The 15,104-nt window shown below is 36.5% G+C and overlaps 1 protein-coding gene across 2 annotated transcripts in view; it reads left to right on the forward strand.

The window, feature by feature from the left end:
• Positions 1-15,104, forward strand: part of PALLD (palladin, cytoskeletal associated protein) — a 158,327-nt gene that overhangs the window by 6,109 nt on the left and 137,114 nt on the right. The window lies entirely within an intron of this gene.

Here is a 15,104-nt window from a genome sequence, read left to right on the forward strand (position 1 = left end):
TCATAGGTAATATTTTATTTCCCAGAAAAAATTACTTTTCATGTTGTTTCATATTGCTGTTTTCATAATGCTTGTGAAAAATACACATGGCATGCTTCGAGACATGGTTGGCTAGGCCAGTATATGTTAGTAGGTGGCAGGAATCTTGAAAGTGAAGATTGTTTGGAGGCAAACAGGCTACCATAGCTACGCAGGTAGTGACTAAAGCACATAGAGCGATGGTGCATTTATGCTTTTGAATCATACCATATTGCCATCTGGCAACCATGGATTAAGCTTGTCTGGCCAGGCTGGAACCAAAGTCTCAAGCGAGAGCCATGCTGTGTCTTACAGTCACCGAGAGAAGGTAGAGGTGCTATAACTGTGCTCAGTAGATGCTGAACAAGTAGGTCTCAGTTAATCACTACTAATTAGGTGAAGGTGAGGAATAGTCCTCAGGTCTGGCTCAGGTGGTGAATGTAGTCCTCCCTTAAAGAGCGTCTTGTGGGTTTTGAAGTGTGGAGGAGTGCAGGAGTTAACCCACATGACAGGTATCTATTTGCATAAGTCACGTTTTGCCCATGCTGTGAAATTTCTGTAGAGGGATGCAGTACATAAGCATGCTGAGGAAATGGTGGCATAGGTATACTGCCTTGGGAGGTGTCCAGGATGGATAGTGGGGAGAAGCGAAGCAAGTTCCAAAGACGGGCAATTTTCTTTTCCCACCCTACCTTTCCTCTGGGCTGCTGCTACAGCTAGACCCTTTCGTATAACCCATCCTAAATCTAATCTAGGACATCACAGACATTATCAGAGAGTCAAAGCTTTGACTTTCAGCTCTTTTAACAGGTGGCTTTTTACTATGCCTCTCATTGTACCTACCCCCAAAGTAGGGTATAGGAAAAGAGCATAACCAAGAAAAATATAGGTGCGAATAAGGATGGCAGCTGTTACATAAAGATCAAACCTTTTTTAACCAGCAACTGTGAAAAATGTCTTTGGTAATGCTATGTTATGAATAGGAACAGGTATATTAGTATTGCTGAGGCACCATTTTGCTCATTAATGTTGCAAATTATTTCAGAAAGCTTCCAGTTTCAGTCCAGACCAGTAGGCCCAGAAATTGTTTGCAATTGTTGCAATATTGCAACCTGTTGCAAATGTGGATTTGCAGAGTGTCTGAAGTTCTCTGTCTGCTCTAGATATTCATCTGTTATTGAAAGAAGGCAAATTTTAGATGATTTCCTGTAATTCAACAATTTTAAAAGACACATCAGCTCTAGCTTTAACAATTTTCTTTTCTTAATGTCTTTTTAAATAGTGAACATTTCCCAGTTGTTTTAAATAGTGAACATTTCCCAGTTGTCTGTATCTAAAGAAAACAGTCAATGCCACTGAATCTGAATTACAAATTTAAGAGTGAATGCCAGCATTGACTCTATGACTGTATGGATGAAGGAGACTTCAGCATATTGAAAAAAGACTGCAGCCATAGGTAAAGAAAAAAATATGACAAAAACGTTAACCATTTAAAAATAGTTAAAATTAGCTGTATTATTGTTGGGCTTTGACTATTTAATTATTTGCTTCTGTGACATCAAGCAAACATGGAAAATAAAGAAAAAGTTCCAAAAAAATAACATTTATACACTGCAATGTATGAAAGAACAAATATTTTAAATTAAAATTGAACTGGAATGGTCCAAATTTCTGCTGCTGCTTAGTGTTTCAGGCACTGTTAACAAAAGAGTATTCAAACAGGAAAACTGTCCAAACCAGAAACAGCAGAATAGTCCCTGCTCCAATTTCATTTACAAACAAGAAAATATTAGGAAATTGGTGATTAAAAAAAAAAAAAAAAGAAGGACCAGAATGTAAGAAATAACCTGAGAAATTTTTTGAAATCACAAAGGCACTTGAATTTTTTGGTAGATTTTGTCTGTATACATTGTTAGGTACTGAAGCCTCAAGATTTTTGGCTGTATCTCACAGCCCTTATTTATTTTTCATTCCCAGGGCTGCCTAATTTTTTTTTTTTAGATCACTACTGAAAATAAGTTTTCCCTTATTCAGATCGTGAGTGGACATGTGTTTATCCAAAGCAATCTGATAGATAAGCATGAATGGTAGTCCATCTTAAGGCATGCAGACATGGGATACTGGGGGTGTAGTAATATTGGCTTTATATGTTAATAGTTATCTTTCTGAAATGTAGTATGCCTGCTTAATTTATGCAAGTTTCCAATCCACATCACGTGCTTGTTATCCTGGGCAGCAACCAAATCCTATTTTTGTAGTTAGAGGGATAAGTCTGGATGAGCTGTGGTGCTGATAGTATATTTTTAAGAACATTGCACACTAAATTTTAAAAAACTTTTTACACTAAATTCATATATTGAGTGAAAAGAGAAACAATTATGCCACTAGTAAAGCTAGAGAGGCTCTTATTTTGATTAAAGCACTCCTGAACTTTGAGTGTGGAGACCAAAGGTGAAAGAAATAAGAAATCTTAGATTTAGGAAGAAAGCTCAGCTGACAAAAATTACAGTAAACTTCTTCAAAGCCGGCTTCCTGAATATTCATCAAATACAGCAAAAACTGTCGTAGAGGTATGATTTATCTCCATTTAGGAAAGTCTACTAGTCAAAGCTCATTCAGCGTCATTAAGCTACACAAGAATAATTCTAATTAGCATTTGAACGAGTAAGCCTTCTCAAGCTAGAGTTCTTTCTATCCGTAGAAGTAATTTACTGAAACACTGAATGGGGTAGGCTTGTCTGTGGTTAGTGATTTTAATTTCTTAATTTAAGGAAAGCAAATTTCATTGTAACTATAATAAAATCCTTTGCTAATACATATTCTGTTAGATATTACAGTTCTTTTTTTCACTAACCTGTAAATTAATTTTCATTCTGCTATCTGTTGTTTAAAAGGCTTTTTGTAGCATTGCTTACCTCTGCGAAGAATCTCATATGCACAAATAATCTGAACGCTTAGCAGAATGCTGCAGAATGATACTGACCTACAGGGCATGTGTTTGATTGGATGACTTTTGTAATAGATTTTACACATTTTGTTTTCCTCATGTTCCTAAGCACACTTCGGTGAAGACAGTTTTATGTCTAACAGAGGGGAAATATGATGGTCATTAACAGAAATCATTATACAGATCTTTAAGCTACTTGCCACCAGCTTCAGCCAAACCATCCTTTCTATGTGATTGCTGCTTTTGTTGTCTGCAAATACACGAGGCAGATGTAGTCATGCTTTGGCTGCAATCAAGATTTTTGATTTGCAGTCAAGATACGGGTGAATAGGTCACTGTTGTTATCTTTTCTACCTTTATTCATTAATGTATAGTATTCTGCATAGATTATCTTCAAGATCCCTTTCTGTATACGGGCCATCATAATCTTGAACGCTTCAGTGATAGGAATTTTCTTCTTTGGCATCCCAGAAATTCAAGGACTGCATCCAGTATTGAGAAGCAGTTTTGAGGGTAAACCTGCAAGGCAGCACATGCCTCAGTTGCCAGTCCTGTATATTGAGTATGAATCGGATTACGTATCCTGGATGTGGGTTACTTTTTACTACTAGTTGATTTATGAATTCTTTAGGGTTCATAATTCAATGTTTTGGGGTTTTTTTTTTGAATCAAAATGATTGGTCTAAAATATTTCTCAGCTTTTTCCTATTCTAGCTATTGTGGTTTTGCAAAGAAGTATTACTGCCTCTTTCCTCATCTGTAATCCATGTGTCAGCCATGAACTTGCATCTAACTAAACCATATTAAATGCAAATGTACCTTATGTCCAGAACTGAAACTTTGTACATGCAATTTTATCCTCATAACTCTTTGCACTTCTGCCCTCACAGTGCAAAATATTATTCCACTGGAAGGTTGCACCTGGCAGTTCTATAAGAAGTTCCCCTCTGCATATGAGCAAAATAATTACAGTATGCTAGTTCAAAATCCTTTTCTGATCAAAGGACTGTGCCGTTATAATGGATAGGTCTATTAAGGGCTACATGTGGGTTATAGTCGATATGCGTTCCATTTCAGCTAGACATGCAGTTGTGTTAATTCTACAAGCCTTAACAGTTCTTTATGTCTGAAAAATGTCCAACACTTCACATGAGATTATTTAATATTTATGTTTTTAACCTGTTGTAGCAGTCTTTACAGCTTTTATTTTTTCTTTCCTTCTGTGATCACATTAATTTCTTATCAAGTGCTAGTAGTAGCAACTTGATATAAGCCTAAGTTTACATAAGTCAAGTGATGGTATCTGCAAGTTAAGTAAATATAGTTACAATCATTTAGTCAATGCATAAGAGACCTGCCTGCATAACAGCGCTCTGAGTTAACAGAAATCGGCCACATAAAGCCCTTCCACAGCAATAAGGGAATGAAGAACGAAACTGAATGAAACTCCAATACTTTATTGCCATGCAGTACTGTATAAGAACTCATATCAGTCTATTCATTCAGATGTGCTGGCTTTTTGAAGGCTGAATTATAATTTTATGACTAATAGTGTATCTGGTAATGCAAGACTAGAGTCTAATCTTATTCTATAGAGCCTAGTCAGTGCATGGAAGGTGGTCTTAGGGTTAAGGCAGGGGGACCTGAGTTCCTACCTGGCTGTTACGTGTCTTAGGTAACAAAGTGCTTCATCTCTGTTTCTCAGTGAATAACACATATCTAATTATCTCGTGCTCAATTACTGTTTCAGCGCTCAAAGTCCTATTGATTGAGCTTGCTATTTGTGAAATTAGTTGAAATGCCTATGCCAAATGGGTTTCTTGAGTGTTTTATTAGGCTGTCTCAGACACAGCCTAGAACATACTCTGTGCATCTGGTCACGTGGATAGTAGATGAGAGAGAAGTGTTGTTCTGAACCATGAGATCCTGTCTAGGCTGTTGTTACCAGGTAGTCTAACGTTCATATTCGTTGTGCTAGATGTTCCAGACAGTTCTGATGAATATTCTTACATGTGAGGGTACACCTAACCTAATAGAAAGGAAAAAAGGATGAGGGGAGAGAAGGAGGGAACAAAATGAGGCATACTCTTCCAGCATTCTCTGAGACAGAGAACAGACCATGTGAAAGTGAGAATGTTATTTCTAAGACGGTATGCTTATGCGCTTCTTCTGAAGTGCTAAACTGTAATTCTCTTTTAAGATGCTTCCTCCACTTCTGGCTCTCAATACAGGGCTGATTGTGTTTGAAGACTGCTTTTTAAAATGTATGGAATATCTTACCATAACTTCCTTTAAACAAATATTTAAGGAAGGTCTACGGAAAATAAAACAGGCAGAGCTTCCTGGTTCATCTTCAGAATCCATTTTGGAGAGCGAGGAAGAGAATTTTTTAGCTAAGGGGTGAAAAACACGGAGCAGCAGTTCTACTTTAGAAATCTAATATTCTGATTATTTGGAAAGAGAGGATAATCTCATGTAACAAAAAAGCAAATAAATCAATTCCTGCTGGCACAACAACAGACGCAAGCAGAAGGGGGCTGCTTGACGTACTGACAAATGAATTAGTGGAACAATCTGAGAGGCAGATAATGTCTACCACACTTTGACTTCAGGGTAAGATGTTCCAGGCCCAAGAAGGAAGTTGTACAAAAACATTCAATTTAATTGCCTGTCAGAAAGAAATTACTGCTCCATGTCTGGAAGTTCATGCCATAAAACTATAGGGGTTCCTATGCAGTAACTAGTTAACTGCAAAAACAGTGTGTTTCAGGTGCTGGGCTTTTTCTTGTGTTCAGTGCTGAGTTCTGCATAGAGCATTTCACAATTCTGTGATAATCATCTAAGAGTATAAAACTCCAGAAGTGTGCAAAATGTAGGCTTATATGTGGTAATCATTTAAACCTGAAATACATTAAAAATAATATAGAGAAATAGATATGAATATAACCACCTAAATAATTTTAGCTTGGGAGTAGCTGACTGCACAGTTCTGCCCCTTTTGGGACTACAGTTTCTCATTCTCCGCATCTATAAACCATTTTGTCTTTGTTCTTTGATATGTGGAAGCAGCTTGCATGTTTATTAGCATTAGAGGCATGCTACTCCCTATATTGCAATAGGATTCAAAATATATGAGATATTTCACAGAGGAACAAAGCTTCCAGAGAACTATGAAATCTGAAAAGACAAAATGAGAAAGAGTCATAGGATGCTATAGAATGAAATGAAGTTGCACATCTTGTTAGCTGTAAGCTGCTGGCTTTTCTAATTTGAGCTTGTACTTTGCTTCTTTCTTCCTCTCATTTATGGCTCATAGCACCTACAGCTTTCAGCATAAACTATTCTGAAATCCAGGTAAATGTACTTAAAAACAATTGCATGAACATTCTTTTTCTGTATCTACTGTCCTGCTCTTTACATTTTTTTGGTTTTGTTTTTTAAACTCTGAAACCCTGGTGGGCTCCAGATAGTTTTATGAGTTATTCATGAAACAAACCACCTCTTTCCAAACATAAATAAGTGCTGTAATTTGAGAAAACTTTTTTTTTTTTTTAATAACTGTGGGGTCATTGTGGCTTGTTGGTATTTCCAGTCCAATCTCTCTCTTTTTTTTTTTTCCTGAAGTTTACATGCTTTGATAATTAAAATTTGGGAGGCTTCTGTTTGAGGAAAATAATTATCAATTCAATCTTGGCCTTTAAGAGCTATGAATCTGAAGTTGTTGAAGGTATTTTGTTGTCAGACTATACTGACTTGGTTCTGAATGAAATTTATTCTAGTTTCACCATGTAAAGAGAACGTGAAAAAATTATTGTCAAGCGCAGCCATCAGAGTTGCTGAGTGGTTGCTTTCATTGCTGAAATACAGAGCTTTAATTGTAGTAGAACAAAGAATTCTTTTGACTAAGTTGTGCAAGAAGGTGTCCTACTTTGACTTTTGAGGAAAGTACTAGTTATCCTTTTGATCATTCTGATTTATCCTTCCTCAGCCTGGCTATCCTCCTGATGGGGCTGGAAAGGTATTTCTTAGGCACCTGCAAAGAAACTCTAGTCATCTTTTCACAGGCTGCACCTCATCTCGAAAGCCCGTCAGGTATTTCAGAAGGATTTTGGTGTGTTACATGTTATAATGCATGTTGTATGCTTTGAAAAAAGGTCCACCTGCAACACGGTGTCCCATTTTCAGTAGAGCTTGTATCTGAGATGTGTGAGAGAGTTATAAAGTACAAGAGTACCCATATATGTGTCAGACACTCTGGCCTAGTCACCTAGATGATTATGCAGTGTGCATATATATAATATCAATATATAATATATCCTCCTATAGACTTGAAGGTACTGGATATAAAGTGATACTCCAGAAGTATTAAGAAACTATCTAACAAGAAATTAAGTGGGGAAATTAATACTTTAAATATTGTTAATCACCTGATCTGCAATAAGGTAAAACTGAAGACAATGGCTACTGTAAAGAATCTCTTTAAATTAACATGCAGTACATTACCTCATTATCTGATAACTATGAGTTCAACTGTTCTCAAAAATGTTTGTCTTGCAAATAGTGTGAAAACTTTAGCACATTAAATGGCATAAAAATTGTTCATATTTTTAATATGCCTCTGGGGTTAGCTTCCTGTTCATTCATCTGTTTTTATTTATAAATCTGAACATGTACATGCATAATTTATAAACTTATGTATGCACAAGTTCACTAGTTACAGAAGTTACTCACTGAAATGAGAAAGCATTGTTACTTTTAGGTGACTAGTTGTATATGTGGCAAATAGTCAGCATGCTTGTTGTGGGGGGTTGTTTGCAGTTTGCCCTGAATACTTGAACACTAAATTAAGCAATACTTTTTCTTTTCTGTGATCTGATGATTACCTAAATAATTACTTATCCAAGTCTGTTTGTCAGTTAAATTGCTGTTTCTGAAAATGACATATTCATACCACTGGTTTGTGTCCAAACATAGAAGAGCAAATGCTGTGTAAGGTTTCTCAAACTGATCTGTCAAATCTATGCTTTATACCTACAATTGTTCAATGTGTTTTTCTTCAAAACTCATCTATCTTAAAATCAAGAGTAATAAAGTACTTTGTGGTTTGTGATGGACACAGACAAGGACAATATCAAAGATAAATCAGACTATGATATGAGGTAGGATTTAAACTTTGGTCTTCAGAAAGGGAAGATGGTCTACACAACATACTATTCCACATTCCTTATTTCCTATATGAAGAAGGTGCTGTATAGGCCTAAGCTCATTCATTCTAGTTAGAGAAGCAAACTTACAGTTGGAAGAATGGCTGTCCAGGCACTTTCTTAAATATTTTCAGCTTTCTTGGTCAGTTAAAGAAAAATTATCTCCTTCCTTGTGTTACTAAATGAATAAATCTGCACAAATGCCTTCTGTGCTGCATGAGGGAACTGGATCACCTGAAATGTGGCATCACCTTTGGATACCACTGGATGCAGTTACACGCCTGAAGTATGAAATACGATTTGCCCCAACCCATAAGAAGATCAGATGGTCAGGGTCACTTCCCCCAGTTTCTTCCCTAGTAAGCATTCTTCTAAAAAGGGGGAGGAGGGGAATATAAAAGATTTCTATTTCAAGACAAACTTGTCCTCAACCTTAATTCAATAGAGAATTACCAAGAGATGTAGTCATAGTTCCAAATATCTTCACTCATTTGGTTTGTATTATGATATGCACAGCTGTTTCGACTAAGGGACTCTGTTAGAAATAACTTGTAACAGAAAGCTGAGGTAAAGCAGAAAGGGCTAAGGTAATATGAAATAGTTGCATCAGTAGTGAATTTGTAGTAAGAATAAATTTTAGTAACTTCAGCAACTCCAGAGGGAAGCACTTGTGGCATAAATTCTGGCCGTGCATAAAAATAATTAATAACAGGGTTGAAATCAGTAGCATTATGCCATTGAAACTGAGAGAGAGTGCAAAACAAGCAAAGGGAAGTGGCAAGCAAATACAAATTTTAAATTCTCTTAAGCTAAAATGCAAAATAAAAAACATTCTCTAAAAGGCAATGTATTGTCAAGTTAAAGACTTTTTTATAAAAAATTTGTGTTCTCAGTGTAGTGTTCAATTGTAGTATCAACTTTGCATTGTCTTGTATGAATGTCTCTATCAGTCAGGTAATTAAAAAAAACCTTCAGCATAAGTATATTTTTAAAAGCTTCTATACTTCAGAACTGCAAAGTGAGGCCTAGAATTACAAAGACAGAGACAAGATACAATCTAAAATATTTTAAGAACTTTTAAGCCAAACCTGTGATTTTAAGACAAGCCAATTAGTTTTTAATCTGATTCGGCAATACTGTTTTTCTTTTGTACTTAGCCGTACACGGGTATATAAGGCTGTGGAAACATTGCAGTACCCAGAGAGAACAATATGAACTAGAGGCAGGATCTCTGCCATAACTCTGACTATCTTGTCTGGAGCTGCCAGAAACTGCAGCTAACTTCACAGTTGATTTCCCCAGGCATAGGATCTCTTCACTAAGTATCTCATGTGGTATCAACATCAATGGACTAGACAGCTGCAGCCAAAGTGAGTAAGTTAAGCAGAGCCTTGTCCCACAAGAAAAGCTAACATAAAGACTTGGAAAACCTACACAAGAATGGAGGGAAGGAATTTTCCTCATGACAGGAATAAAAGATGATCTGTGGAGCTACTGCAGCCTGCAAACAGCGATAGATGCCATTGCTCTTGGGAACTTTGGAGCTGGTCACTTCTGTAGCTTCTTTCCCCTTTCCTCCCTGAAACCCTGCAAAAAGGGTGATGCACAGGCTGACTTTAGAGGGAGCAGAATGACAGGCTAAGATCTTGAATTATGTCATGGAAATGCAGCCATTTTGCTATTCCTCTGGCCCTTTTATACTCTTCTGAGAAGACAGCCTTGATCCCTTAATATGTAATCCTGTAATTTACTCAGCTGTATGTCAAGCCCTTACTGAAATCGATGAGAGCTTGGAGATCATTTTGCAGCACCTGAAGAATCAGTTGCAGCCTGTATAAGTAACAGACCTATTTGTAGTACTATGCACTTTTTATTAAATGCTTTCTATGGTTTGCAGCATGTTAAAGGCATTTTTGAACCTGCTCAGCTGGAGATTCAGGGGGAGCACCAGATTTTAAGCATCTATATTCAGATCTTGATTTTCTTTTAAGTTTTCAAAATACAAACATTTAAAGTATGTGCATTGCTATTGTTAACTCTTTTATGAATTGCCTATACCAATAAGAAAATTATATATGAAACAAAAATATTGCATTACGAGTTGTTCAGAAATTGAGCTATGCACAGGTAACAAGTATCTGAAATAAACTGATTTATTTACTGCAGTGTAGTCTAATTCTTTTGTGGTGAAGGTGATTTCTTTTTAAACTCAAACTAAAAACATTCCTTAAATAATAATGTTTTACAGTCAAGAAGTGCTGGCCTGCTTAACTTGTATGGGGAAAAGTACAAAATGGAAGTTATACAGTATTTTGGTGGAAATACTGACTTTCCCAGTACAAGAATATTAGAGTATTCATTTTTGACTTTTCTTGCTGGACATACTTAACACCACTAAGCATAAAATTACTTTTTAATTTACAACTTATCTCTCTCCACTATTTGTAGTGGTCTGAGTTCTCTATTATAATACTTCCCTTAGGCTATATCTTAAAGTTTCACTTCAGCTGCCATTTTAAATTAATTTTTAAGAGTGTGCAGAAAGGAAAACCTCTCTATTCCTCAGTGACTTTCAGAAAACACAGGTCCAGCAGGATTATGCATTAGAGAGAACCTTGAACTGTTTTTCTTAAGGCCCTGGTGTTCGCTCAGTCAGTGTACTGTTCAACTCTGTTTATATTTTGTTCACAGTCATTAAAATCCCAGACACACACTTGTATGTATTTCCTTACATAGAGGATTGTCAGAATATAAAGAAAAGTGAGGAAAAAAGGCAAATTGTACGAATTGCTACTTAATGTTAGTATATGTAAACTGCATCTCTGACTGTCCTTTTTTGTTTGCTAATCAGGTTTTGCTGTCATACGATAATGTAGCAAAAGGAAAAACAAATTAGGCTTTGGAGCATGTAAAGCAAGTGTCTTAACCATTGTTCCTCTCGCCTGGTGCCAAAATGCCTCTAATTTGCTTCCTTGGAATACTGACTTTCTAGGCCAGTGATTCTGTTTCAGTGTCCACATTAAATACTTAATTGCTATTGTTTTAACGTGCAGTACATGAAAGGTACAGTGTAGGTAAAAACTAAGCATTGTTGCAGAAACGGAAAAGCCAGGGTTAGTATCGTGGAAATGCGGGCAGGAATAAAAATGCTGGGCAGAGAATGGAGGAGAAAGAAGCAAAGAGCAGAGAAATTCAATGTGATATGAAAGTTGGTAAGATACTTAATAACTAATAAAACAAATTCAAATTACATAAAATCTGTTTTCCTTCTATTTGATCTTTTTGCCCACCTTCTGCCATCATTACATTTTCCGTGCTCATTCCAGGGGACAGTTCTCTACAGGTTTGCATGAACACTCTCATGGCCTGTAGGCCATGGAGGCAAGCTAAAATTCTTGGTTTCTCATTCTGTGAACTGATATGTGCACACATATGGAAAGCCTTTTATTGGTCTCGCTCTGTTTTGTTTCTACCTATACACTTTATATAATATCAAGAACCTACAGCAAAGGGTTAGTGAAAAGAGTAGATCACTTTTTTCCATTCAGTATCCAGAACCTGTGAAATAGACGCTTTTTTTTTTTTTTTTTTTTTAACTATATCAGCGATCTCTATACGGGAATTCTCTTTTTCTTAAAACATCTGCAGTGGGTTTGTTCCTCTGTGTTACTCTCAAGAGTCTCTTGGTTTTGTTTTGGTTTGGGGTTTTTTGGCTCTCCAGAAGCAACATTATTATTGCCTTCTCACACCTGGATAGTAATACCCTTATCCCAAGAGGATCAGTAGTCTGGAATAGACTGCACATGATTTAATGCTTTCCTAGTTCGCATAAACTTGGAATTTTCCTGTCAGATTTTCTTTGTGACAGTTTTTCTGTGTCTAGCCATGACTCCTTCAGGTTTATATGGGCCCATCTCCCTTTGAGAGTGATTTATTGTTTGCTTTGGTGGTCCCTCTCCAGAAAGGAAGAATTCTTCAAAGATTTATCTTTGAATCTTTTTCAGTCCTTAGGAGCAGAAATTCCTCTTACCATGAGTATTCCATGTGTAATGGCAGTAGGGCTGATGAGGCCTGTAGATCTTAGGGTCTATTGATTAACATTTTGTTCCTTAGCCCAAACTGTATAAAAGGTGGAAAACTGAAATTTGGTCTTTCTTCGGGGAGTAGATACTTCATTTAGTTTTATTAGCTGATAGACACTTCTTGTCTTCATAAACTCTGGTGAACTGAACTGGAAAACTAGCAAGTTAATTGCAAGAAAAGTATTTCTCTTGAGTATTTTCTCATTCACTTAATTTTGATTTGATCTCCAAATGAAATTCACATAAATTGCTTCTGACTTTGTATCAACAAGTAGCTGAACAAGAAAAAAAAGCGATTAGAAAGCAAAAGAGAATATAGCTATGTCTACTCCACTGTTCTTCATTTCAAAAAATCCTGCTGCTGCCTAGTGTGGGTGGTGAATTCTCCTTTCCACAATAAGCAGTGCAGTCAAACATCAAGCCTGTTTCCCATTCATCAAAGATCATATTAATGATGGTTGAGATAAGTTTCTATTGAACTGCTTACTAATGTGTTTTTCTGCGTAGCAAGCAGTGTCTGATATAGCAGGTCAGGACTTGTTTTCAGTGGTGAATCACTGATTTACCAAACATGTAATGATTGTCAACCCCAACAAGAGTTGAGGAGTAGCTCCCACTGATGTCACCAGCTGTGTATATGCATGCATGAAGCAGCAATATAGAACTTGCGTCCTACGAAAGCATCTTGATTATTAAACATCATCTGATAAAAATATATTAAGGAACTTTCTACTTTATAATTATGTGCTTATCATCATTTCTTAAATACTTTGTGACCGTGGACTCTGGGAGACAGTAGAAACCTGTACAATATGCATGAAACTAAAATGGGATCTAGCTCAGAAAATAATTAGGCTTGGAGAAGAAGTTTTCCCTTGTAGAAGGTTTCTGTGAAGGAAAGAATAGGACTAATGGTTAAGTAGGATTCCGTTCCTTGCATTATGGGCTTTTGTATATAATTGTCTAGAAGTTGAATTAACCTGTCATAGATATTGTTTAAAATATAACTTAGGAACAGCTGCACAGAGTTTAGGGCTGATGTTCTGATCAGTAGAAATAGTAGCAGAGGTCCTCACACTAAGAGATAGGAGGAGTTGTGACAAGGAGAAGAAGGAAGGGGAAGAGAAGGAACAGAAATGATAATGTTGACAGCAGAGCTAGCAGAATAAATTAGTCTCTGAGCCTGATAGTTGTAAAAGTAGGCCTAAGGGGTCTACTGAGTAAACAAAGGGAAGTTTATTAGTTCCTTGCAAAAATGATGCTTTCGGTATGCACTTTCTGGGCACAATAGAAGACAGAAAAGGAACTCGTTAGTCTTTTAATTACAGAAGAGAATTGTATGTGATTTTGATGCCATTATCAACATTTTGGAGCCTTCAGGAATAGAAGCTCTATTCTTCAGAAGCACAGAGGACTTGCCCACAGTTAGGTGTTATTAAGGAAAATTGTCTCGTGTAAATCTGTTAGGTTTCTTACCCTGCATTCTGAAATAAACATGAAATATCAATTTCTACAATCTAATTAATTTTCAGAATAAAGTTCTGTAACATTTTTTCTTTCTGATAATTATATGTACTTTATTTTAAACAAAGGCAAGAGAAGTGAGGCAGTTCATCTGTAGAGACTCCTCACTGATTGTTATTGCATGATATATGTCATCCTGTAGTGTTCCATGCTCTTCCTAAAGAGATGTGGGAGAATTTTGTAACTCCTTGGGATTATTTTGTTGTCTGGGGGCAGGGAGAAGAACAGAACAACCATCACAGCAAAAATTCTCTCAGAAGCATGTACAGACTAAATAATGATAAATAATGTCATCAAATATTTTTGGTGGCAGATTTTAAGTTTTTAAAAAAATATTTTTAGTGTCTTCTAATTTGAGATAAATTCTCGATGAGTATCTGTGATGATATTTATTTATTTTTATAAAATTCCTTACTACATTGGGGAACTAAAAGTATGTGTAAATGAAGGAGAATGAGGGACCATTTATGAGGCCTGCTGTTGAAAATTAATCATTTTGTCCTTATGCTCACTACAGCAAGGTTCATATTTTGTGGTGCTGACAGAGTAGGTTTGGAAGGAGAAAGAAAGGAATGCAGAGAGAGATCTGAGTTTAGTAAAAGAGCACAGCTCAGGATCTTGGCGTGAGAGGATGGCAAGGAAGAGTAGTAGAGATCAGAGTGAGTTTGGGAGACTGGAATGGAAATAACAAACTCTGAAAGACCTGGCAGAATTTGTTTTCAGGAGACAGTGAAAGTTTGAGGCTGGAGGGAAGGTGCTTCCCTAACCGTTTTCCTTTTGTGGCTCACTGACCTGTCACCTTCACAGAAATGCATAGTGGGCATGGGGGAAAAAAAGAAATATCTACTTCTCATACTTGCTGGGCTGCTAAAGATAAGGATAAATCATGGAGTAGCCTATGAGAACAGGACTAGCTGATAGGAGAGAATCAAATAGAAAAAAAGCAGGAGCTGCTACCTCAAAAATCAAACATTCGGAGCAGAGAATCTGTGAGTACTAGGAAGAAGGAAGCAGCAAGTTAAATTGCGATGAGTTAGATTGTAGCCAAAACAAGCTAGGACATAAAATATACAGAAAGCATTAATTGCACCAAAAAGGACAGCGAATAATTAAAGTGTCAGTGTATACAATTTACTAAATATTCAGAAATTTCTTGCTACCTTATTAATAAAGTTTATTCAAGGAAGTTATTTCTTTGCAAATTCCATAACGCACATAAAAGCACTATGTGCTGATTCAATAGCAATAGTCGTCTTCAGTGTGCTGAGCCTGAGTCAACCTGTTTTTTTTTTGTTTTTTTTTTGTTTTGTCTATTTAAATGTGTGTGGG

Source organism: Struthio camelus, chromosome 4, assembly GCF_040807025.1.
Source record: "Struthio camelus isolate bStrCam1 chromosome 4, bStrCam1.hap1, whole genome shotgun sequence".
Lineage (NCBI taxonomy): Eukaryota > Metazoa > Chordata > Aves > Struthioniformes > Struthionidae > Struthio > Struthio camelus.